The 23,838-nt window shown below is 43.3% G+C and overlaps 1 pseudogene; it reads right to left on the reverse strand.

Annotated features, from left to right (window-relative positions):
* Nucleotides 1-1,139: 1,139 nt before the first annotated feature.
* Nucleotides 1,140-23,838, reverse strand: part of LOC123450808 — a 107,592-nt pseudogene continuing 84,893 nt past the window's right edge.

Consider the following 23,838-nt stretch of genomic DNA (forward strand, 5'->3'; position numbering starts at 1 on the left):
ATTCGAAAGGATGGCGGTTATAAATATGCAAAGACATGCATATTTATAGATATCGCCCTTTCGAACGGGAGACGCATACTGGTCACGCATAGTGATAAATTAATTTAATTACCTAAATCTAGAAAGTTTCATCCGAAAACCGAGCCACAGTAAATGAAGGGGCGGGGAGGAGATGAAATTTGTACTGACCCACGAATGCAGGGTCGGAGCTCGTACAACGCACGGGGAGGTCTTCGCGCAGCACACCTCACAGCGACGAGACAACTATCACATGTAAATCCACCCGATCAACACAAATATTCTAATTATGTCATTTTAGAGGAAAACAAGTTAAGAATATAATATTCATGAGCTAACCAAGGTTTTTATGCCATTTTGTAGCTAAATGGGCCAATTATCTCATTGTTGGGGGAAAATAAGGTAAGGAGAATAAGATAGAGGAGAAGAAAGAGGAGGAGGAGGAGAAGAAGAAGAAATCAAGAAGAAGGAGAAGGAGGAGGAGGAGAAGAAGGAGGAGAAGAAGGAGGAGGAGAAGGTATTCTTCTTCTCTTCTTCTCTTCTTCTCTTCTTCTTCTTTTCTTCTTCTCCTTCTTATTTTTGTCTACTCCTCCTCCTCTTCTTCTTCTTCTTCTTCTCGTCCTCCTCCTCCTCTTCTCCTCTTCCCCCCTCCTCCTCTTCTTCTTCTTCCTATTCTTTCTATTAAGCTAACTAACTAACTAAGCTAACCAGTGGCGGAGCCAGAAAGTTTATGGAGCCTGGGCAAGTTAAGCCTAAGTGTATAATCTAAAAAAATCGGCTAGTTGAATAGACAACATGCAATATACCACCAAGTTAAGCCTAATAGTCATACATAATTTAATTTTAAACTGACCTAATATTTCATTATCCGCTTCATAGACCAAATAAAGTTGAGACATGACAACAAAAGATACATAGCCTACTTTACATAGAGGCGAACTCGCCATGTTGTGAGCAAAAGTAAATCTATCCATACCATCTGTAATGAAAAGAGACATATAATTAGCCTAGAAGGGAGTGCAATATAAAAATGGATTTGTAATTAAATAAATTTAGTTTTGAGATGTGAAATCAAAAGCTTAAGGAATAGAGATCGTCAAATTGAACATACCGATAATGCACTAAAGAAAATTACGAGGCAAGTGCCCTTTTTGAGACCTCATTGCAGTAAATGTTCGAATAATATCCTTATCATCAACTGACTTGAATAACTCTCTCTCGGTGTAACATATCATCAAGTCATTGAACCACTCATTATTGATCTTGCTACGCAGTTTAGTCTTCATAATTTTCATTGCTGAAAAAGCTCTCTCAACAGATGCCGTTGACACCGGCAATATCAAAGCCAACTCAATAAGTTTGTATACCAATGGAAATACCAAATGTTTCTCAGTTTCAACCATCTTCACGGCCAAACTTAGAACATCATCACAAGTAGAAAAAGAAGCATGCCTTTTCACTTGACTTATATAAGTGAGAAGCTGCTCTCTAATTATTCCATGATCATCACTGGAAAAGTCATCATGATATATTTCAGCAAGACGCGCAAGCTTATCAACGTTAAACTTTGAGAAAGAATTATTGGGGTCAAGACATGAGAAGCAATCAAGCACGCCATTAGCTCCTTCGCTGAAGCGATGATCCATCTCCACACAAATTTTATCAATAGCAACATAAAAAATCTCTGCACGATAATGATGAAGATTAGTGATAGTCCTCCCTGCTCTCCTTGAGTGACCACGAACTGGTATTACTTCATCCATGTTTGGCACTGGAATACTATTAGGAGCACAAAATTCTTGAGCATCACAAAATAAATCATCCCAACCACTCTCTCTTAATGTTGCCAGCCGAGTTTTGACATCATCCACTAATTCCATGGCAAGCACAATATTAAGATCTTTTCTTTGCAAGACTTTTGAGAGCTCATTTGTGATGCCAAACAACTTCAACATAAGTTTTAGAATGAAAGAAAATTTAAAGCCCTCCATTTTTTCTATCAAACCTTCTGCTTGAGATGGCCCACGTCCATGTTCATCAACCGTACTAAGCACCTGTAACACGGAGGACCACATTTGATTCAAACGAAGCAAGGTAGTATGATGGGAACCCCATCTAGTATCACCTGGCCTAGCAAGGGTAGTTAATTGGTGCAAGCCCCTTCCTGTACATATCTCACCACTCTCAAGTCTATCCAAAATATCTTGGTGTTGTGCCTCTGCCAATGCATCCCTTCTCTTGCAAGATGTAGTTGTTGTGGTCACAATTAAGGAGATGTAGTCAAAGAAATCATGAATAGATGAGCAACTACTAGCACCATGATATCCTTGCCCTCGTATCCTTGAAATAGATAACTTATATTAAGAATACCATAAAGAGCATTCTTTAGTGCTTCAGATGTAGTATCTTTGACATGGTACAAAGCAATAAATCGTTCAACAACCTTTCCTTTGTCATTCAAAAACCTATATAAAAAACGAGGTTAGTTGACAACATAGAAAATAAATGACAAACAAATAATGAAAGAAAGTGAAATTACTAACCTCAACATCACCGCCATTTGCTCTTTAACAGATATATCACGTGATTCATCAATAAGCACAGGGAATTGTTTATCACCAAGCTCTGCCATGATCCTCTTGGTAACTTCATGTGCACAACACATTGTAAGCTCCTTTTGAATGTCACCGGATGTCATTGTGAAATTTCTTGCACCACGGTCAAAAGCATCTCTCATTTGTTCATTTTTAGTTTTTTCTAAATCTATCATCTCTCTAAATTTTCCTTTGTTCAGAGAAGTAGAGGATTCGTCATGTCCACGAAAAGCCAAGCCTTGTGCGATGAGATATCTTGAACAACTCACAGAACAAGTCAAGCGGATCTTATACATTTCTTCTGATTCCTTGCTTGCTCTAGCAAGATTGCTTGCCACACTTTGTCTTTGATTACTATAATCATCATAATGCTTCACGCAAGAGTTGTGCTTACTACCAGGACCACCAATATGATCTTTGAAGGATTTAGATGCATGCTTCCAATCTGTAAATACTTCTTTGGTAAATACTTCATAACCAAAGTGCTCAGCCCTTCCAGGTTGCTTAAAGAGAAAGCAATAAAAACAATAAGCTGCCTTCTTCTACTCGTTGTATTCAATCCATGGATGTTTTTTATACCAAGATTTAGAAAATGCTCTTGATGTACGTGAACTTCCAAATTCAGTACGAGGAAATTTATTAAAATCTGGTTGCATTGCACCCTTCAATACATATGCTCTTCTCACTTGATCTTGAATATTAGGAGGATACTCACTAATTTGTTTCCTCTTTCCTGGATCACGCTCAATATCATTTGGATTAAATTCATTGGCAATGTTAGGAGGTGGTTGTGCCTCCACCTCTACTTCCGATTGCACACCATTCACATTTTCAGTGCTTGATCTATCAACCAAAAACCTCCTCATCTCTGAAATTTAATGATAAAGTTTGAACTTAGTTGCTAAACAGGTAAATAAGAACTGGACAATAGCAGCAGCAATATCTATTGACGAGAATATTATTTGCAATATCAGTATCGCAGCAAAAAATTAAAACTGGACACTAGCAGCAGCAATATCATTTGCATATGTATAACTATTGAGACTGTTGACCGCTACCGCATATGTATACTTATCTCGATCAGTATTTTCTACTTCCCAACTATTCAGACTCTATAGATGAGACATGAGATATCGTTGGTCAGTTGGCCCCAGTACTGGTTGGCCCTAATTTTCATGGAGATTTCTTACCGAAGGAACTAGGAAGCTGAAGCCGAATGAGGGGATGAGCTGCGTCGGGGGCTCGGAGCCTTGCGTCGCTTGCCGTCGGCGGCCGGCGCCGAGCGCCGGGAGTGCGTCCAGCCGTCTAGGGTTCAGCCACCAGCAGTTCCGTGATCCATCGTATGATTCTGTCGCCTGTGAAAAACGAAGAGACACCAGCAATAGTCCTTGTTTCGGTAGCCTGGACAGTCACGTAATTGTCTGGCTTGTTAATTGTTGGGCTGATTAGCCTGTTTACGTGAGAGAAACTAAGGCCCAGTTTTCTTTGCCCGGGTAGAGTAAGTTACAGATCAGTTTAGGCTTTTATTTAATATACCTATTGCTGCTGCTAGTGTCCAGCGAGCCTGGGCAAGTGCCCAGGGTAGCCTGGCGTTGGCTCCGCCACTGAACCTAACTAACCAAGCTAACTAAACCTATCGGTAAACCTAGATAGCACTAAACATAAAAAAAAGAATCTACCACTAAGTAACTAAAAAAGAATCTAGCTACCACTAAATACCAAACAATAAAAAATCAACTTCTTCTTTTTTCTCTTCTTCTCCTTCTTATTTTTTTCTTATTCTCTTCTTCTTTACTTCTTCTCCTTCTTATTTTTTTCTTCTCTTCTTCTTTGTCTTCTTCTTCTTCTCCTTCTTATTTTTTCTTCTCCTCCTCTTCTTCTTTTTCTTCTTCTTCTTCTCCTCCTCCTCCTCCTCCTCCTCCTCTTCTTCTTCTCCTCTTCTTGTCCTCCTCCTCCTCCTCTTCTCCTCTTCTCCTCCTCCACCTAACTAACCAAGCTAACTAACTAACCTAACAAAAACTACTAACCTAACTAAATCTACCACTAAAACTACTGACAATAACAACTCCTAAAACTACTAAAAAATAATGCGGGTGCGGGGGGGGGGGGATCTGGGGGCTCACCGGGAGGGGGGGCTGTGGAGGGGCCAGGGTGTTGGGGGTGGCGGGGCGGCGCGACAGTGGTGGGGTAGCGGCAGCAGGGGCGAGGTGGGGCAGCGGCGGGACGGTGGTGGTGGCGCGACGGTGGCGGCAGGGGCGACACGGGCGGCGGCGGGGGCGACAGGTGCGGCGGCGGGGGTGAGAGGGGCGGCGGCGCGACGGTGGTGGCGGCGGCCGATGGGCGTCGGGGATTGGGAGAGAGAGAGAGGGGCGCGCGGGGTGAGCCGTTACAGAGAGAGAGAGAGGGGCGGGGTGGGGGGGGGGAAGGAGCCATTAACGGAGTTAGAGCTTTGCCGTCTGCCTCCGGACTCTTTGTCGTTCGCTAGCAGATGGCAAAGAAGGGACTCCAGTTTGACCTAACCACCCCGCGGTCAGGTGGGCCATCTACATCTTTGTCGTCTGCTGTGCGACTCTTTACCGTGTGCTAGCTGACGGCAAAGATGTGACTGATGGCAAAAACACTCTATGCCATCAGCGAGTGCTTTGCCATCTGCTTTGTTGAAGGTGACGGCAAAGACACTCTTTGCCATCAGCTAGCAGACGGCAAAGACAAGGCACATGGCAAAAAACTGTTTTCCAGTAGTGATGGCCCCTCCAGCGCCTCCTACCGCCGCGACCCGCGTGACCCAGATCGAGCTCACCGGCGCCCGAACCACCCGCGCCCCTGCTCGCTTGGGGAGAGGACTTCTGATCTGCAGCTCCTTCCCCGCTGCCGCCGGAGCTCCCGTCGCCGGCCTTGCCTCGTCTTGCGTCGCCGCCTGGGCCCGGATTCGCCTCCTCCCGCCGCCGCCGGACAGCCGCCTCCTGCAGGTCGCCGGAGCCCCGCGGGATCTCCTCCCGAGGCCGGTTCTTCCCGGACTTCAGGCCGCCGCCGCCTGCTCCCTTGTCGTCGTTCCACTCGCCGGCCAGCACCCCCTGCCACCCGCACTGCCTCTGCACGCCGGATCCCGTCGCCCTCGGTCGCGTCCCTCGCCGCTTCGTCGCCGCTGCCGGGTCAACCCACGATCCAGATCGGATCGGGGAGACCTCCCGCTCGCGCAACCGAGCAGCGCTGACCGTTGTCGCCAGGTGGGCCAGCCGGCCCAGCTCGGTCGCCCCGCGCTGGCCCAGCAGCGCGCCGACGGCCCAGCAGCGCGCCGACGGCCCAGTCGCCCCCTCGACCTCCCCTCTGCGCCGAGCCGCCTCGAGCCACGCCGCCTCTCCGCTCCTGGGCCTTGCCCCGCAAGGTGAGGATCCCCCATCCCCTCTAAACTACGCCTATGCGCACCTTAGTTTTATTGCACCCACCAATTTGGCCCGGTTAGATTATTTTGGATTTTCGGAATTATTTTAATTCCAGGAAATTATTAGACATTTAAAATGCCCGTATCTTTTTAACCGTGTGTCGGATAGGAGTTCTTTATATGTGTAACTTGTGTAGAATTTCGCGTAGATTATGAATTTGCAACTTGCATAAATGTTTGAAGTAGTTTTCCTGCCGAATGCCTAGAAACGTGTGTTGTCCTATTATGTTTTTATTCCGTAGCTAATTCTCGTGCGTGTCCGGATTGTTCGAACTCCGTAGATAAAATGCTCATGTTTTAGGAACCCTTTTGCCATGTATTTTAGAGTAGTTGTTGGTATATTTGCATGTAGGATTCCGTAGCTAGTTTGCTATACCATGTTTAGGACATATTCCCGCATATACGTGTGGCGTTGTTTTTTCTTTGCAACCCCACATGCTATATATGTTTTCGGGGTAGAAAAATCCATAGAATTTTACTGTGCATTTAGTTTTGGCTTTTGAGCAAGTTAGTTCGCGGGATATTTTGCCATGATGCCCTTTCGTTTTTTTCGTGGGATTTAATCCGTGCGTGATTTGAAGGAGTTGTCAACTAGAGAGTTGCTCTTGGATGTTTTGTCTAGCCCCTGGTAATTTTGCTTGCAATAGAAATCCATGTTTAGGTGTGGTTTGCTTGCTCTCAACTTGCTAGGAAATAGTGCTGATTTGGAGATGCTGAAATATTTCTAAGTCTGAAATCTGTTATATTTTGTTGCTGTCTTTGCATGAGTTTATCTGGTGATCTATAGCTCTTTTGAGGTTGATGCAATGGAGTTAGTTGTAGACTTTAGGATTCTCTAGCATGCTGTGAATTTGCATGCCATTTGGAGTCCTGTAGCTTATGGTTTTGCTGCTGTCAATATGCCTTCAGATCAAAAACTGCACTTTCATATCTGTGGTTTTCACTAAGTCTGAAAGTGTGTCTGAGAAGCCATTTTGTGACTTCTTTTCCTAGTGATCCATGCTTCCATGATAGGTGTTATAAGTTGCATGTGGTAGTGCATCTTGACCTCTATCGTCTCATGCCTTGGTTGAGCATATTGGTTTTATGTAGCTTGTAGTTGTGGGGCGTAGAAAATGCTATGTGGCTGATTTTGGCACATTGTAGTGATTTCTTGTTTAGCTTGTAGTTGTTGAACCGTTGCTCCGTTTTGATCGTGTCCTACATGAAACTTGCTTAGAATCTCGTGTAGTTTCATATTATCTTGCTGGTTGTGTGTTTTGAATGTTGTGGATGCCATTTGCACACATATTGCATTCATGCCATCATATCTTGCGGTGTTCGTATCTTTTGAACCGTAGCTCTGTTGGAGATGTTCTCTATGTGTAAATTGCTTGTAACAACGCGTAGAATCATGTGAACCTATTTGTTTTTCTGTTTAACAACTATTAAAACATGTTAGTTCAGATCTGGACAGAATTGTTAATTAACATGTGAGGTCGTTTTGGAGGTGCTATATGTCATTTCCGACCTCATTTAAAATGCCTAGATAGGTATATTAATTGCACTTCACCTCTTGCCATGTTTAACAACATTTAATATTGCCGTGTACCTAATCGAGATAGAAATAAATAATCCGTATGTGGAGTTTCGTCAATATGCAACTCGTTGCATATTGAACTTCACTTAATGTGTAGTGTTTGATTGTCGTGAATTGCCATGCCATGTCTTGCATTTATTCAGCCGCTCATGCATCATTTGTGTTGTGCATCGTGTGGTGTATATCGTGTGTTGATTCTTGTTTCCGGTTTCCTTCGTCTCGATAGATTTCCGCAAGTGTGTCGGATTGTGAGGACCCGTTCGACTACATCGGTTCGTCTGCTTCACGGAGTCATTCTTCTTCCAAGCGGGATCTCAGGAAGATGACCATTTCCCTAGATACCATTACTATCATTGCCATGCTAGTATTATCGTTTCTGTCGCTATGTCTCGTTGCCTACCACCTGTTAAATATCAAACTCTCAACATTGCCATGAAAACCTTCAACCTGTTCACAACCTAGCAAACCACTGATTGGCTATGTTACCGCTTGCTTAACCATGTGTTAGCGTTGCCAGTTGCAGGTACATGTTACTTGACGCGAGCGCGTTGATTGTTCATTTGGAGTTGCTTCTTCTTCTTCTTCATCGATCTAGGATGGGTTCCAGGATGGACGCCGTTCTTCTTTTCTCGTTTGTTTTCGTCCGTCGTCGGACCCTGCTCTTCTTCATGATGTTTATGTATTGTACTGATGTGAATCTGATGTAGCTTGTGATGAGTGTAAGCCAATTCCATATATCTCATCTTTTCAGTACATGTACTTGTAACGATACCCATTCTTGTGAAACAACGAGATGCGCTTCTATCCCTAACAAGGCCCTCGTGCCAAATTGAGGATAGGATCACATCTGGGCGTTACAAAACCCAAGGCTGGGCCTAAGCCTAAAACAGAGTGTTATTATTGCAAGGGACTGGGTCACTAGAAGCGCAACTGCCTAAGTATTTGGCTGATAAGAAGGCGACCAACGAAAAATCAGGTATATTTGATATACATGTTATTGATGTGCACTTAACCAACTCTCATAGTAGTGCCTGGGTATTCGATACCGGTTCTGTTGCTCATATTTGCAACTTGAAGTAGGAACTGTGAAATAAACGAAGGCTAGCGAAGGATGAAGTGACGATGCGCGTGGGAAATGGTTCCAAGGTTGATGCAATCGCCGTCGGCACAGTTTCACTTAAGTTACCATCAGGATTAGTTATGAACTTAAATAATTGTTATTTAGTGCATGCGTTAAGCATGAACATTGTATATGGATCTTGTTTATTGCGAGACGGTTACTCGTTTAAGTCAGAGAATAATGGTTGTTCTATTTCTTTGAGTAATATCTTTTATGGTCATGCACCCAATGTGAGAAGATTGTTCATATTGAATCTTGATAGCGATAATACACATATACATAACATTGAGACCAAAAGATGTAGAGTTAACAATGATAGCGCCATGTTTTTGTGGCACTGCCGCTTAGGTCATATTGGTGTAAAGCGCATGAAGAAACTCCATTCTGATGGGCTTTTGGAGTCACTTGATTTTGAATCACTTGACACGTGCGAACCATGCCTCATGAACAAGATGACTAAGACTCCGATCTCTGGAACAATGGAGCGTGCAAGTGACTTGTTGGAGATCATACATACCGATGTGTGCGGTCCAATGAGTGTGGAGGCACACGGAGGATATCGTTATTTTCTCATCTTCATTGACGATTTGAGTAGGTATGGATATATCTACTTGATGAAGTACAAGTCTGAAACGTTTGAGAAGTTCAAGCAATTTCAGAGTGAAGTTGAAAATCACCATAACAAGAAGATCAAGTTCCTACGTTCTCATCGTGGGGGTGAATATCTGAGTTTCGAGTTTGGTGCTCACTTAAGACAATGTGGAATTGTTTCACAAGTGACACCGCCTGGAACACCACAGCGTAATGGTGTGTACGAACGTCGTAATCGTACTTTGTTAGAAATGGTGCGATCTATGATGTCTCTTACTGATTTGACGTTATCGTTTCGGGGTTATGCATTAGAGACAACTGCATTCACTTTAAATAGGGCACCATCAAAATCCGTTGAGACGACACCATACGAACTGCGGTATGGCAAAAGATCGAAGTTGTCGTTTCTTAAAGTTTGGGGATGTGATGCTTATGTCGAAAAGCTTTAGCCTGAAAAGCTGGAACCGAAAGCGGAAAAGTGCGTCTTCATAGGTTACGCAAAGGAGACAGTTGGGTACACCTTCTATCTCAAATCCGAGGGCAAAGTGTTTGATGCTAAAAACGGAATTTTTCTTGAGAAGGAGTTTCTCTCGAAAGAATTGAGTGGGAGGAAGATAGAACTTGATGAGGTTGTCGAACATCTAACCCCTCTAGATGGTGGCGTAGGTCAAGGGGAAACCCTTGTCATTGCGATGTCGGTTGAGGAGGAAGTTAATGATGATGATCATGAAACTTCGGATCAAGTTCCTATGGGACCTCTCAGGTCGACAAGATCACGTACTACTCCTGAGTGGTACAGTAATCCTGTCTTATCAGTCATGTTGTTAGACAACAATGAACCTGCGAATTATGAAGAAGCAATGGTGGGCCCAGATTCCAACGAATGGCTGGAGGCCATGAAGTCCGAGATAGGATCTATGTATGAAAACAAAGTGTGGACTTTGGAAGTATTACCTGAAGGCCGCAAGGCTATTCAGAACAAATGGATCTTTAAGAAGAAGACGGACACAAACGGTAATGTGACCATTTATAAAGCTCGACTTGTGGCAAAGGGTTTTTCACAAGTTCAAGGAGTTGACTGCAATGAGAAATTCTCACCGGTAGCGATGCTTAAGTCCGTCCGAATCATGTTAGCAATAACTGCATTTTTCGATTATGATATCTAGCAGATGGATGTCAAAATGGCGTTCCTTAACGGTTTTCTTAAGGACGAGTTGTATATGATGCAACCCGAAGGTTTTTTCGATCCAAAGAATGCTAACAAAGTATGCAAGCTCCAGCGATCCATTTATGGACTGGTGTAAGCATCTCGGAGTTGGAATAAGCGCTTTGATGAGGTGATCAAAGCATTTGGGTTTATACAAGTGGTTGGAGAATCTTGTATTTACAAGAAAGTGAGTGGGAGCTCTATGGCGTTTCTAATATTATATGTGGATGACATATTGCTGATTGGAAACAACGTGGAGTTTTTGGAGAGCGTAAAGGATTACTTGAATAAAAGTTTCTCTATGAAGGACCTAGGAGAAGCTGCTTACATTCTAGACATTAAGATCTATAGGGATAGATCGAGACGCCTCATAGGACTTTCACAAAGCACATACCTTGATAAAGTTTTGAAGAAGTTCAAAATGGAACCGTCCAAGAAAGGGTTCTTGCCAGTGTTACAAGGTATCAAATTGAGTAAGACTTAGTGCCCAGCAACTGCGGAAGATAGAGAACAAATGAGTTTCGTCCCCTATGCTTCAGCCATAGGTTTTATCATGTATGCAATGTTGTGCACTAGACCAGGCGTCAGCCTGGCCATAAGTATGGCAGGCAGGTTTCAGAGTAATCCAGGAGTGGATCACTGGACGGCGGTCAAGAATATTCTGAAGTACCTGAAAAGGACTAAGGAAATGTTTCTCGTTTATGAAGGTGACGAAGAGCTCGTCGTAAAGGGTTACGTCGACGCAAGATTGGACACTGATCCGGATGACTCTAAGTCTCAAACCGGATAAGTATTTATTCTTAATGGGGGTGCGGTAAGATGGTGCAGTTCCAAGCAAAGCGTTGTAGCAGATTCTACATGTGAAGCGGAGTACATGGCTCCCTCGGAAGCAACTAAGGAGGGTGTCTGGATGAAGCACTAAATCCAATAACTCTGTACTATCACATCACTATGCCATTGCCTTAGCAAAGGAACCAATGTTTCACAAGAAGACCAGACATATCAAATGACGCTTCAACCTCATCCGCGACTACGTTGAAGGAGAGGACGTGAATATTTTTAAAGTGCACACATATCTGAATGTAGCAGACCCGCTGACTAAACCTCTTACACGGGCAAAACATGATCAACACCAGAACTCTATGGGTGTTAGATTTATTACAATGTAAATCGCATATCGATGTGAGGACTAGATTATTGACTCTAGTGCAAGTGGGAGACTATTGGAAATATGCCCTAGAGGCAATGATAAATAGTTATTATTATATTTCATGTTGGATAATCGTTTATTCTCCATGCTATAATTGTATTGAATGAAAACATAGATACATGTGTGGATACATAGAAAAAACAATGTCCCTAGCAAGCCTCTAGTTGGCTAGCCAGTTGAGCAAGGATAGTCAAGGTTTTCTGGCTATGTGCAAGTGTTGTCACTTGATAACTGGATCACATCATTAGGACAATCATGTGATGGACTAGACCCAAACTATGAATGTAGCATATTGATCGTGTCATTTATTGCTATTGTTTTCTGCGTGTCAAGTATTTATTCTTATGACCATGAGATCATATAACTCACTGGAACCGGAGGAATACCTTGTGTGTATCAAACGTCGCAACGTAACTGGGTGACTATAAACCTCACAACGTTGAGTTAGTATGGATCAAGACCTGGATTTGTCACTCCGTGTGACGGCTAGGTATCTCGGGGCCCACTCGGTAATACAACATCACACACAAGTCTTGCAAGCAATGTGACTAAGTGTAAGTCACGGGATCTTGTATTACGGAACGAGTAAAGAGACTTGCCGGTAACGAGATTGAAATAGGTATGCGGATACCGACGATCGAATCTCGGGGAAGTAACATACCGAAGGACGAAGGGAATGACATACAAGATTATATGAATCCTTGACACTGAGGTTCAACCGATAAGATATTCGGAGAATACGTAGGATCCAATATGGACATTGCTACTGCAACAAAAGACCTTCCAACGATGCCAGAAATACGTGCTCACGGGAGACTATTCTTGTCTTGATACTCCTCAGCAACGGCACCAGGAATCTTTCTGCTACGGCTACGCCTTAAGGGACTTCCTAGGAAAATATGCAAAGGATTCCCCCGTGGCCTTGGAGCCTTGCGTTGGTGTTCCCTCAAAGCGGAAAGGGTGATGTAGCACAGCGGTGGTAAGTATTTCCCTCGGTTTTGAGGACCAAGGTATCGATCCAGTGAAGGAGTATCACAAGTACCTGCACAAACACAAAAAGCTTGCTCCCAACGCTATGAAGGGGTTGTCAATCCCTTATAGATTGTTTGCCAAGTGAGAAATGAAAGCAAAACACAGTAACAAAGCAAAGTAAAAGCGAAAGTGGAAACGATAGGTGTGAATAGATCCGGGGGTCGTAGTGTTCACTAGTGGCTTCTCTCATGAAAGCAAGTCGATGGTGGGTGAACAAATTACTGTCGAGCAATTGATAGAACCGCGCAAAGTCGTGACGTCATGTATGGCAATGATTATATCTATAGGCATCACGTCCAAAACAAGTGGACCGATACTTTCTGCATCTACTACTATTACTCCACACGTCGACCGCTATCCAGCATGCATCTAGTGTATTAAGTCCAAAAGAACAGAGTAACGCCTTAAGCAAGATGACATGATGTAGATGGACAATCTCATATCTAGGACAAAGCCCATCTTGTTACCCTCGATGGCAACTACACGATGTGTGCCTTGTTGCCCTTTCTGTCACTCGGAAAGCTCACCACACGGTATGAACCCAAAACCAAGCACTTCTCCCATTGCAAGAATCATAGATCTAGTTGGCCAAACAAAACCCAAGACTCGGAGAGACTTACAAGGATATCAAATCATGCATATAAGAAATCAGCAAAGACGCAAATATATATCATAGATAATCTGATCACAAATCCACAATTCATCGGATCTCGACAAACACACCGCCAAAGAGGATTACATCGGATAGATCTCCATGAAGATCATGTAGAACTTTGTATTGAAGATCCAAGAGAGAGAAGAAGCCATCTAGATACTAACTACGGACCCGTAGGTCTGAAGTGAACTACTCACAAGTCATTGGAGGGGCGATGATGTTGATGTCGAAGCCCTCCAACTCCAAAGTCCCCTCCGACAGGGCACCGAGAAGGGTCTCCAAATGAGATCTCGCGGAAACGGAAGCTTGCGGCGGCGGAAAAGTGTTTTCGTGGATTCCCTGATTTTTTTCTGTATTTTAGGGAATATATAGGCGAAGGAGCTAGGTCAGGGGGGCGCCAGGGAGGCCACAAGCCTGCTAGCCGCCGCCCTTGGTGGCGGCTACAGGGCTTGTGGGCCCCTGTAGCTCTACTGGCTTGGCCCTCAAGCCCCCTGATCTTCTTCTGTTCGGGAAAATTTTATTTCGGGGATTTTATTCCGTTTGGACTCCGTTCCAAAATCAGATATGAAAAGAGCCAAAAACACAGAAAAACAGGAACTGACACTTGGCACTGAATTAATAAGTTAGTCCCAAAAAAGATATAAAAGGTACATAAAACATCCAAAGATGACAAGATAACAACATGAAACCATCAAAAATTATAGATACGTTTGAGACGTATCAAGCATCCCCAAGCTTAACTCCTGCTCGTCCTCGAGTAGGGAAGTGATAAAGAATGACTTTTTGATGCTTTCATGCTACCTAGCATAGATGTCCTTTGTAACCCCTCTTACGTGACGTGAATGTTCAGATCCATGAGATTCAAAACAATAGTTTGCTATTGACGTGGAAACAATAATACTTCAAGCAAACTAGCAAGGTAATCATGAACTTTCAAAATAACAAGGCCAAAAGAAAGTTATCCCTACAAAAGCATATAGTGTGGCTATGCTCTATCATCATTGCACACCTAATTTAAATCATGCACAACCCCGGTATTGGCCAAGTAATTGTTTTCACACCTTTACTTTCTCAAACTTTTTCAACTCTCACGCAATACATGAGTGTGAGCCATGGTTTTCGCACTATAAGTGGTGTGGAGTGTGGTGGAGGTTGCAAGACAAACAAGGAGAAGATGATCACATTAACTAGGCATGTCAATGAGCTGTGGAGATGCTCATCAATAGATATCAATGTGAATGAGTAGGGATTGCCATACAAATGATGCACTAGAGCTAAGAGTATGTGAAAGCTCTTAGAGAAAACTAGTGGGTGTGCATCCAACTTGCTTGCTCACGAAGACCTAAGGCAATTTGAGGAAGCCTATCATTGGAATATACAAGCCAAGTTATGTAATGAAAATTTCCCACTAGCTACATGGTGATGACAAAATGAGAGACTCTCAATCATGAAGATCATGGTGCTTAATAAGCACAAGTGTGGAAGGATAGTAGCATTGTCCCTTCTCTCTTTTTCTCTCATTATCATTTTTTTGGTGGGCTCTTTGGCCTCTTTTTTTATTTTTTTATTTTGGTGGGCATCTTTGGCCTCTTTTATTTCCTCACATGGGACAATGCTCCATCAATTATGATCATCACACTTACAACTCAAAACTTAGAGCAACGATGACTCTATATGGAATGCCTTCGGTAGTGTACCGTGACAATGATCTAGCATGGCATAGACATTAATGGAAACATCATGCTAGCCATCTTACGATCATGCAATGGCAATGTAGAAGTGGTGGCACATGTCATGGTGGTAGTTGCATGGCAATATATCTCGGAATGACTTTGGAAAAGCCATAGTAGGTAGGTATGGTGGCTGTTTTGAGGGAGGCAAATGGTGGGTTTTGTGCACCAGCGAAAGTTGCACGTCACTAAGAAGATAGTGATGGTGGAAGGTGAAAGTGCATCTAAACCATGGACTCAACATTAGTCATGAAGAACTCATATACTTGTTGCAAAAGTTTTATTAGTAATCAAAACAAATCATTCAACGCATACTCCTAGGGGAAGGGTTGGTAGGTATAAACCATCACGAGATCCCGACCACCACACAAAGGATGACAATCAATAGACTAATCCTGCTCAGATTTCATCACATAGCGGTTCACCATATGTGCATCCTACGGGAATCACTAACTTCAACACAAGTATTTGTAGATCCACAACACCTTACTAGCATAACTTCAATATTACCACAACCACAACTCAAAACTAATTGAGATGAATCAAACTTCTCTAACTATTCAATGCACATGAAGGTGGAAGTTTTCATATCCCTTTGGATAACTACCCCTTTTGAGACTACTTTCATAGCATAGATCAACTACCAAGCCACGCACCGCCGTGCTCTAAAATATATAAGTGAAGCACATAGAGCAAAATCAACTAGCTCAAAAGATATAAGTGAAGCACATGTGAGCTGAATTGCCTACCAAAGGATATAAGTGAAGCTCGACAAAATCACGGTGAGTGCATGTCTCTCTCTCTAGGTGTGCAGCAAAGATGATTGTGACACAACAAAAATAAAAGACTCCTACGATACAAGACGCTCCAAGCAAAACACATAACATGTGGTGAATAAAAATATAGCCCCAAGTAACGTTACCGATGGATTTGAAGACAAAAGAGGGGATGCCTTCCCGGGGCATCCCCAAGCTTAGGCTTTTATGGCATCCTTGAATCTCTTGGGGTGCCTTGGGCATCCCCAATCTTGAGATCTTGCCACTCTTTATCTCTTTGTCCATAAGAACTTCACCCAAAACTTGAAAACTTCACAACACGAAACTTAAACAGAAACTCGTGATAACATTAGTATAAGAAAGCAAACCACCATTTCCTTAGGTACTGTAGCAAACTTAAATTCTAATTATGTTGATGTTGGTTACTGTATTTTCAATCTTCCATGGCTAATACCCCCATACTATCCATAGTTTCATAAAAATAAGCAACCAACTCAACAAAAACAGAATCTGTTAACAGCAGACCAGTCTGTAGCAATTTGTATACTTCGTATACTTCTGGCACTTCAAAAATTCTGAAAAATTATGATAGTCTGAAGAAGTTGCGTAGCAATCAGCAGAAAAAAGAATCAACTCAAAAGCTCTTACCTAAAAATATGAAAATTCTTTTTGTGAGCATAAAGTTTCTGTCTTTTCCAACATTACCAAACGATCATCCCCAAGACTAATCATAACGGTTTTCCTTGGCACAAACGCAAAAAGAAGCACAAAAAACACAATCATAACAGAATTATGAAAGTGTGGAACACACAAAACAGAAAGAAAAAGGATAGATTCGTTGGGTTGCCTCCCAACAAGCGCTTTTGGTTAACGCCCTTAGCTAGGCAAAAGATGATGGAATCACGTATAATCATCTTTGGTGCTCAAACCATAAGTAGTGTGATCATTTATCATCTTAAGATCTTCATCTTTATTGGATGACTCACCACTAGCTTTAGGAACAAAAACAGACTTGACGGTCTTCTTGAGAGTGAGATTTGTAGTATTTTGCACAACGACAAAAGTGGAACCCAAGTTGGTTATGACATCTTCTAGTTTGCCAATTCTAGAAGAATCATTAACTATAAGTTCCTTCTCCCTTCAATTTTTTAAAAAATTTCCCACTTTGGATCCGTACTGAGTAATTTGATTGTGGATCTTCCTATCCAAACCAACAATAAGTTCAACTGTGGCAATTTTGTTTTCAATAGCGTCAAGCCTTTGCATCACGTGTTCCAAGGTTAAGGTAGTTCCATTAACCATGAGCGGGGGTGAGCCTACCAAATTCATGATAGCTCCATAGGAGTCAACAGTATGGCTCCCCGAAAAAATCCCGCCTACAATGGTATCAAGGATATACCTATTCCAAGGAGAAATTCCAACATAGAAACTGCGAAGAAGAACGGTAGTGGATTGCTTACGAGTAGATCTACTTTGAGCATTGCAAATCCTGTACCAAGCGTCCTTTAAATTTTCTTCCTCATTCTGCCTAAAATTGAGAACTTCATTCTCATGGGTATCGTTTGGAGTGGTGGGTCTATCCATTGATGGACTATCTCACACACAAACGAGCAGGAAGAGAGAGTGAAATGGGCAAAAGAAAACGGCAAAGGAGAAAGGCAAATGAAAACGGCAAATGTGGAGTGGGGGAGAGGAAAACGAGAGGCAAATGGCAAAAAAGTAAATGCAAGAGATGAGTTTGTGATACCTACTTGGATAGATCTCTCCTTCCCCGGCAACGGCGCCAGAAATACTTCTACTACTGCAACAAAAGACCTTCCAACGGCGCCAGAAATACGTGCTGACGAGAGACTATTCTTGTCTTGATACTCCTCAGCAACGGCACCAGGAATCTTTCTGCTACGGCTACGCCTTAAGGGACTTCCAAGGAAAATATGAAAAGGATTCCCCCGTGGCCTTGGAGCCTTGCATTGGCGTTCCCTCGAAGCGGAAAGGGTGATGTAGCACAGCGGTGGTAAGTATTTCCCTCGGTTTTGAGAACCAAGGTATCTATCCAGTGAAGGAGTATCACAAGTACCTGCACAAACACAAAAAGCTTGCTCCCAACGCTATGAAGGGGTTGTCAATCCCTTATAGATTGTTTGCCAAGTGAGAACTGAAAGCAACAAAGTAACAAAGCAAAGTAAAAGCAAAAGTGGAAACGATAGGTGTGAATAGACCCCGGGGCCGTAGTGTTCACTAGTGGCTTCTCTCATGAAAGCAAGTGATCTCCGTTCGGGAAAAAATTATTTCCGGGATTTTATTCCGTTTGGACTCCGTTCCAAAATCAGATCTGAAAAGAGCCAAAAACACAGAAAAACAGGAACTGGCACTTGGCACTGAATTAATAAGTTAGTCCCAAAAAAGATATAAAAGGTACATAAAACATCCAAAGATGACAAGATAACAGCATGAAACCATTAAAAATTATAGATACGTTTGAGACGTATCAGGCATCCAGGTCCCGCTATTGGATATTGACCGAGGAGTATCTCGAGTCATGTCTACATAGTTCTCGAACCCGCAGGGTTTGCACACTTAAGGTTCGATGATGTTTTAGTATAGTTGAGTTATATGTGTGGTTACCGAATGTTGTTCGGAGTCCCGGATGCGATCACGGACGTCATGAGGGTTTCCGGAATGGTCCGGAAACAAAGATTGATATATAGGATGGTTTCATTTGGTTGCCGGAAAGTTTCGGGCATTACCGACAGTGTACTGGAGTGACGAATGTGTTCCGGGTGTTTACCGGGAGGGGGCCACCCACCCGGGAGTGAGCACAAGGCCCTAGGGTGGCGCACCAAGTCCTTAGTGGGCTGGTGGAGTCAACCCAAGAGGGCTATGGCGCCACATGTAAAAATCCCAAAGGAAAATAAGAAGAAAAAAGGAAAGATTGAGGTGGGAAGGAAGAGGAGGACTCCTTCCCAAACCCTGGCGGCCGGCGCACTGATGACCCACAAATATAGGGGATCAATCCTAGTCCTTTCGATAAGTAAGAGTGTCGAACCCAACGAGGAGCAAAAGGCTCTGACAAACGGTTTTCAGCAAGGTAATAACTGCAAGCACTGAAAGTAGCGGTAACAAGTGATGGTGTAGTGAGGTGAAACGTAGCAAGTGAAAAGTAACAAGTAACAAGTAGTAGCAATAGTGCAGCAAAGTGACCCAATCCCTTTTGTAGCAAGGGACAAGCCTGAACAAAGTCTTATAGGAGGAAAAACGCTCCCGAGGACACACGGGAATTTCTGTCATGCTAGTTTCATCATGTTCATGTGATTCGCGTTCGTTACTTTGATAGTTTGATATGTGTGTGGACCGGCACTTGGGTACTGCCCTTACTTGGACAAGCATCCCATTTATGACTAACCCCTCTCGCAAGCATCCGCAACTACGAAAGAAGAATTATGACAACGTCTAACCATAGCATCAAACTAGTGGATCCAAATCAGCCCCTTACGAAGCAACGGATAGACTGGGGTTTAAGCTTCTGTCACTCTAGCAACCCATCATCTACTTACTACTCCCCAATTCCTTCCTCTAGGCCCAAAGATGGTGAAGTGTTATGTAGTCGACGTTCACATAACACCACTAGAGAAAAAACAACATACAACATATCAAAATACCGAACAAATACCAAATTCACATGACTATTATTAGCATGACTTATCCCATGTCCTCAGGAACAAAAGTAACTACTCACAAAGCATAATCATAATCATGATCATAGGTGTAATGAGTAGCGTCAAGGATCTGAGCATAAACTCTTCCACCAAGTAATCCAACTAGCATCAACTACAAAGAGTAATCAACACTACTAGCAACCTTACAAGTACTAATCGGTGTCGCGAGACGGAGATTGGTTACAAGAGATGAACTAGGGTTTGGCGAAGAGATGGTGCTGATGAAGATGTTGATGGAGATGACTCCCCTCCGACGAGAGGAGTGTTGGTGATGACGATGGCGACAATTTCCCCCTCTGGGAGGGAAGTTTCCCCGGCACGATCGTCCTGCCGGAGCCCTAGATTGGTTCTGCTCAAGTTCCGCCTCGTGGCGGCGGAGAATCCACGAAAAAGCTCCATCCTGATTTTTTCCTGGACGAAACCCTTCATATAGCAAAAGAGGGGGGCCAGTGGGCCGCCAGGGTGCCCACAAGCCCTGTAGCCGCCACCAGGGGGGCGGCGGCTACCAGGCTTGTGGGCCCCTGGTAGCGCCCCTCTGGCACTTCTTTCGCCCAGTATTTTTATATATTCCCAAAAAATTCCACGTTGATTTTCAAGGCATTTGGAGTTGCACAGAATAGATGACTCAGACTTGCTCCTTTTCTAGTCCAGAATTCCAGCTTCCGGTATTCTCCCTTTTCAAATATGGTACCACAAAGTATAATAACAATCCATAAAGCGATAAATATAAACATGAAAGCATGATGCAAAATGGACGTATCAACTCCCCCAAGCTTAGACCTCGCTTGTCCTCAAGCGAAAACCAAGATCCATAAACATGTCCACATGTTCAAGGATGAAGGTGTTGATAAAACATAATACGGACATGAGGGCATCATGATCACACGTAGAACATCAATACATCATAAAGATTTTTATGGGAAAGTAACAATTCCTTCACAAAGCAAAGTATGAAGCAAAAACCTTACCGAGAAGTAGCCAACAACAGTCCATAGTCATTGAAGCAGTTGCAATTTATCATAACATCATAAAGAGTCAAATAAGAGCTTGTAAAACAAACCCACATAGTCAATCATCTCTTTTGTTTTCCACAATTGTTCAACTCACGTGGTACTCATGGTATCGAAGTTTGAGCTGGACACAGAGAAAGATAGGGGCTTATAGTTTTGCCTCCCAACCATTTACCTCAAGGGTAAAGTCAACAATAATAAAGCATAAGTATGTTGGTGAACGTCGCATGGGAAACAAAATTTTTCCTACGCGCACGAAGACCTATCATGGTGATGTCCATCTACGAGAGGGGATTTCCGGTCTACGTACCCTTGTAGATCGCACAACAGAAGCGTTAAGAAAAGCGGTTGATGTAGTGGAACGTCCTCACGTCCGTCGATCCGCCCCGCGAACCGTCCCGCGGTCCGTCCCACGATCCGCTCCGATCTAGTGCCGAACGGACGGCACCTCCGCGTTCAGCACACGTACAGCTCGACGATGATCTCGGCCTTCTTGATCCAGCAAGAGATACGGAGAGGTAGATGAGTTCTACGGCAGCGTGACGGCGCTCCAGAGGTTGGTGGTGATCTAATCTCAGCAGGGCTCCGCCCGAGCTCCGCAGAAACGCGATCTAGAGGTAAAACCGTGGAGGTATGTGGTCGGGCTGCCGTGGCAAAAGTTGTCTCAAATCAGCCCTAAAACCCCACTATATATAGGAGGGAGGGAGGGGAGGTGGCAGCCTCAAAACCTAAAGGTTTGGCCGAAATTGGAGGTGGAGGAGTCCTACTCCAATCCTACTTGGAGTAGGATTCCACCTTCCCACTTGGAAACTCTTTCCACCTTGTGTTTTTTCCTTCTCAAACCCTATGGGCCTTAGTGGGAACTTATTCCAGCCCACTAGGGGCTGGTTTATCTCTTCCCATAGCTCATGAGACCCCTTGGGGCGTGACACCCCTCCCGATGGTCCCCGGCACCCCTCCCGGCACTCCCTGTACACTACCGATGAGCCCGAAACTTTTCCGGTAATGCACGAAAACCTTCCGGTAACCAAATGAGGTCATCCTATATATCAATCTTCATTTCCGGACCATTCCGGAAACCCTCGTGACGTCCGTCATCCGGGACTCCGAACAACATTCGGTAACCAACCATATAACTCAAATACGCATAAAACAACGTCGAACCTTAAGTGTGCAGACCCTGCGGGCTCGAGAACTATGTAGACATGACCCGAGTGACTCCTCGGTCAATATCCAATAGCGGGACCTGGATGCCCATATTGGATCCTACATATTCTACGAAGATCTTATCGTTTGAACCTCAGTGCCAAGGATTCATATAATCCCGTATGTCATTCCCTTTGTCCTTCGGTATGTTACTTGCCCGAGATTCGATCGTCAGTATCCGCATACCTATTTCAATCTTGTTTACCGGCAAGTCTCTTTACTCGTTCCGTAATACAAGATCCCACAACTTACACTAAGTCACATTGCTTGCAAGGCTTGTGTGTGATGTTGTATTACCTAGTGGGCCCCGAGATACCTCTCCGTCATACGGAGTGACAAATCCCAGTCTTGATCCATACTAACTCAACGAACACCTTCGGAGATACCTGTAGAGCATCTTTATAGTCACCCAGTTACGTTGCGATGTTTGATACACACAAAGCATTCCTCCGGTGTCAGTGAGTTATATGATCTCATGGTCATAGGAACAAATACTTGACACGCAGAAAACAGTAGCAACAAAATGACACGATCAACATGCTACGTCTATTAGTTTGGGTCTAGTCCATCACATGATTCTCCTAATGATGTGATCCCGTTATCAACTAACAACACTTGCCTATGGCCAGGCAACCTTGACCATCTTTGATCAACGAGCTAGTCAACTAGAGGCTTACTAGGGACAGTGTTTTGTCTATGTATCCACACAAGTATTGTGTTTCCAATCAATACAATTATAGCATGGATAATAAACGATTATCATGAACAAACAAATATAATAATAACTAATTATTATTGCCTCTAGGGCATATTTCCAATAGTCTCCCACTTGCACTAGAGTCAATAACCTAGTTCACATCACCATGTGATTTCAACGAATCCAACACCCATATAGTTCTGGGGTCTGATCATGTCTTGCTCGTGTGAGAGGTTTTAGTCAACGGTTCTGAAAATTTCAGATCCGTGCATTCTTTACAAATCTTTATGTCATCTTATAGATGCTGCTACTACGTGCTATTCGGAAATGGTCCAAATATCTACTCTACTATACGAATCCGTTTCACTACTCATAGTTATTCGGATTAGTGTCAAAGCTTGCATCGACGTAACCCTTTACGACGAACTCTTTAACCACCTCCATAATCGAGAAAAATTCCTTAGTCTATTTAGTTACTCAGGATAACTTTGACCGCTGATCAGTGATTCAATCCTGGATCACTCTGTGTACCTCTTAACAGACTTGCTGCAAGGCACACATCAGGTGCGGTACTCAGCATGGCATACTTTAGAGTCTACGGCTAAGGCATAGAAGACGACCTTCGTCTATTCTCTTTATTCTGCCGTGGTCGGGTTTTGAGTCTTACTCAAATTCACACCTTACAACACAGTCAAGAACTCCTTCTTTGCTGATCTATTTTGAATTCCTTCAAAAACTTGTCAAGGCATGCATCTTGTTGAAACTTCTATTAAGCGTTTTGATCTATCTCCATAGATCTTGATGCTCAACGTTCAAGTAGCTCAATCCAGGTATTCCTTTGAAAACTCCTTTCAAACAACCTTGTATGCTTTACATAAATTCTACATTACTTTTGATCCACAATATGTCAACCACATATACTTATCAGAAATTCTATAGTGCTCCCACTCACTTCTTTGGAAATACAAGTTTCTCATAAACCTTGTACAAACCCAAAATCTTTGATCATCTCATCAAAGTGTATATTCCAACTTCGAGATGCTTGCACCAGTCCATTGAAGGATCGCTGGAGCTTGCATACTTGCTAGTATCTTTAGGATCGACAAAACCTCCTGGTTGTATCACATACAATGTTTGCTCAAGGAAACCGTCGAGGAAACAATGTTTTGACATCCTATGTGCAATATTTCACAAATAATGCAGCAACTACTAACATAATTCTAACAGACTTTCAACATCGCTACGAGTGAGAAAG

This window comes from Hordeum vulgare, chromosome 4H (assembly GCF_904849725.1).
Source record: "Hordeum vulgare subsp. vulgare chromosome 4H, MorexV3_pseudomolecules_assembly, whole genome shotgun sequence".
NCBI classification, from domain to species: Eukaryota; Viridiplantae; Streptophyta; class Magnoliopsida; order Poales; family Poaceae; genus Hordeum; species Hordeum vulgare.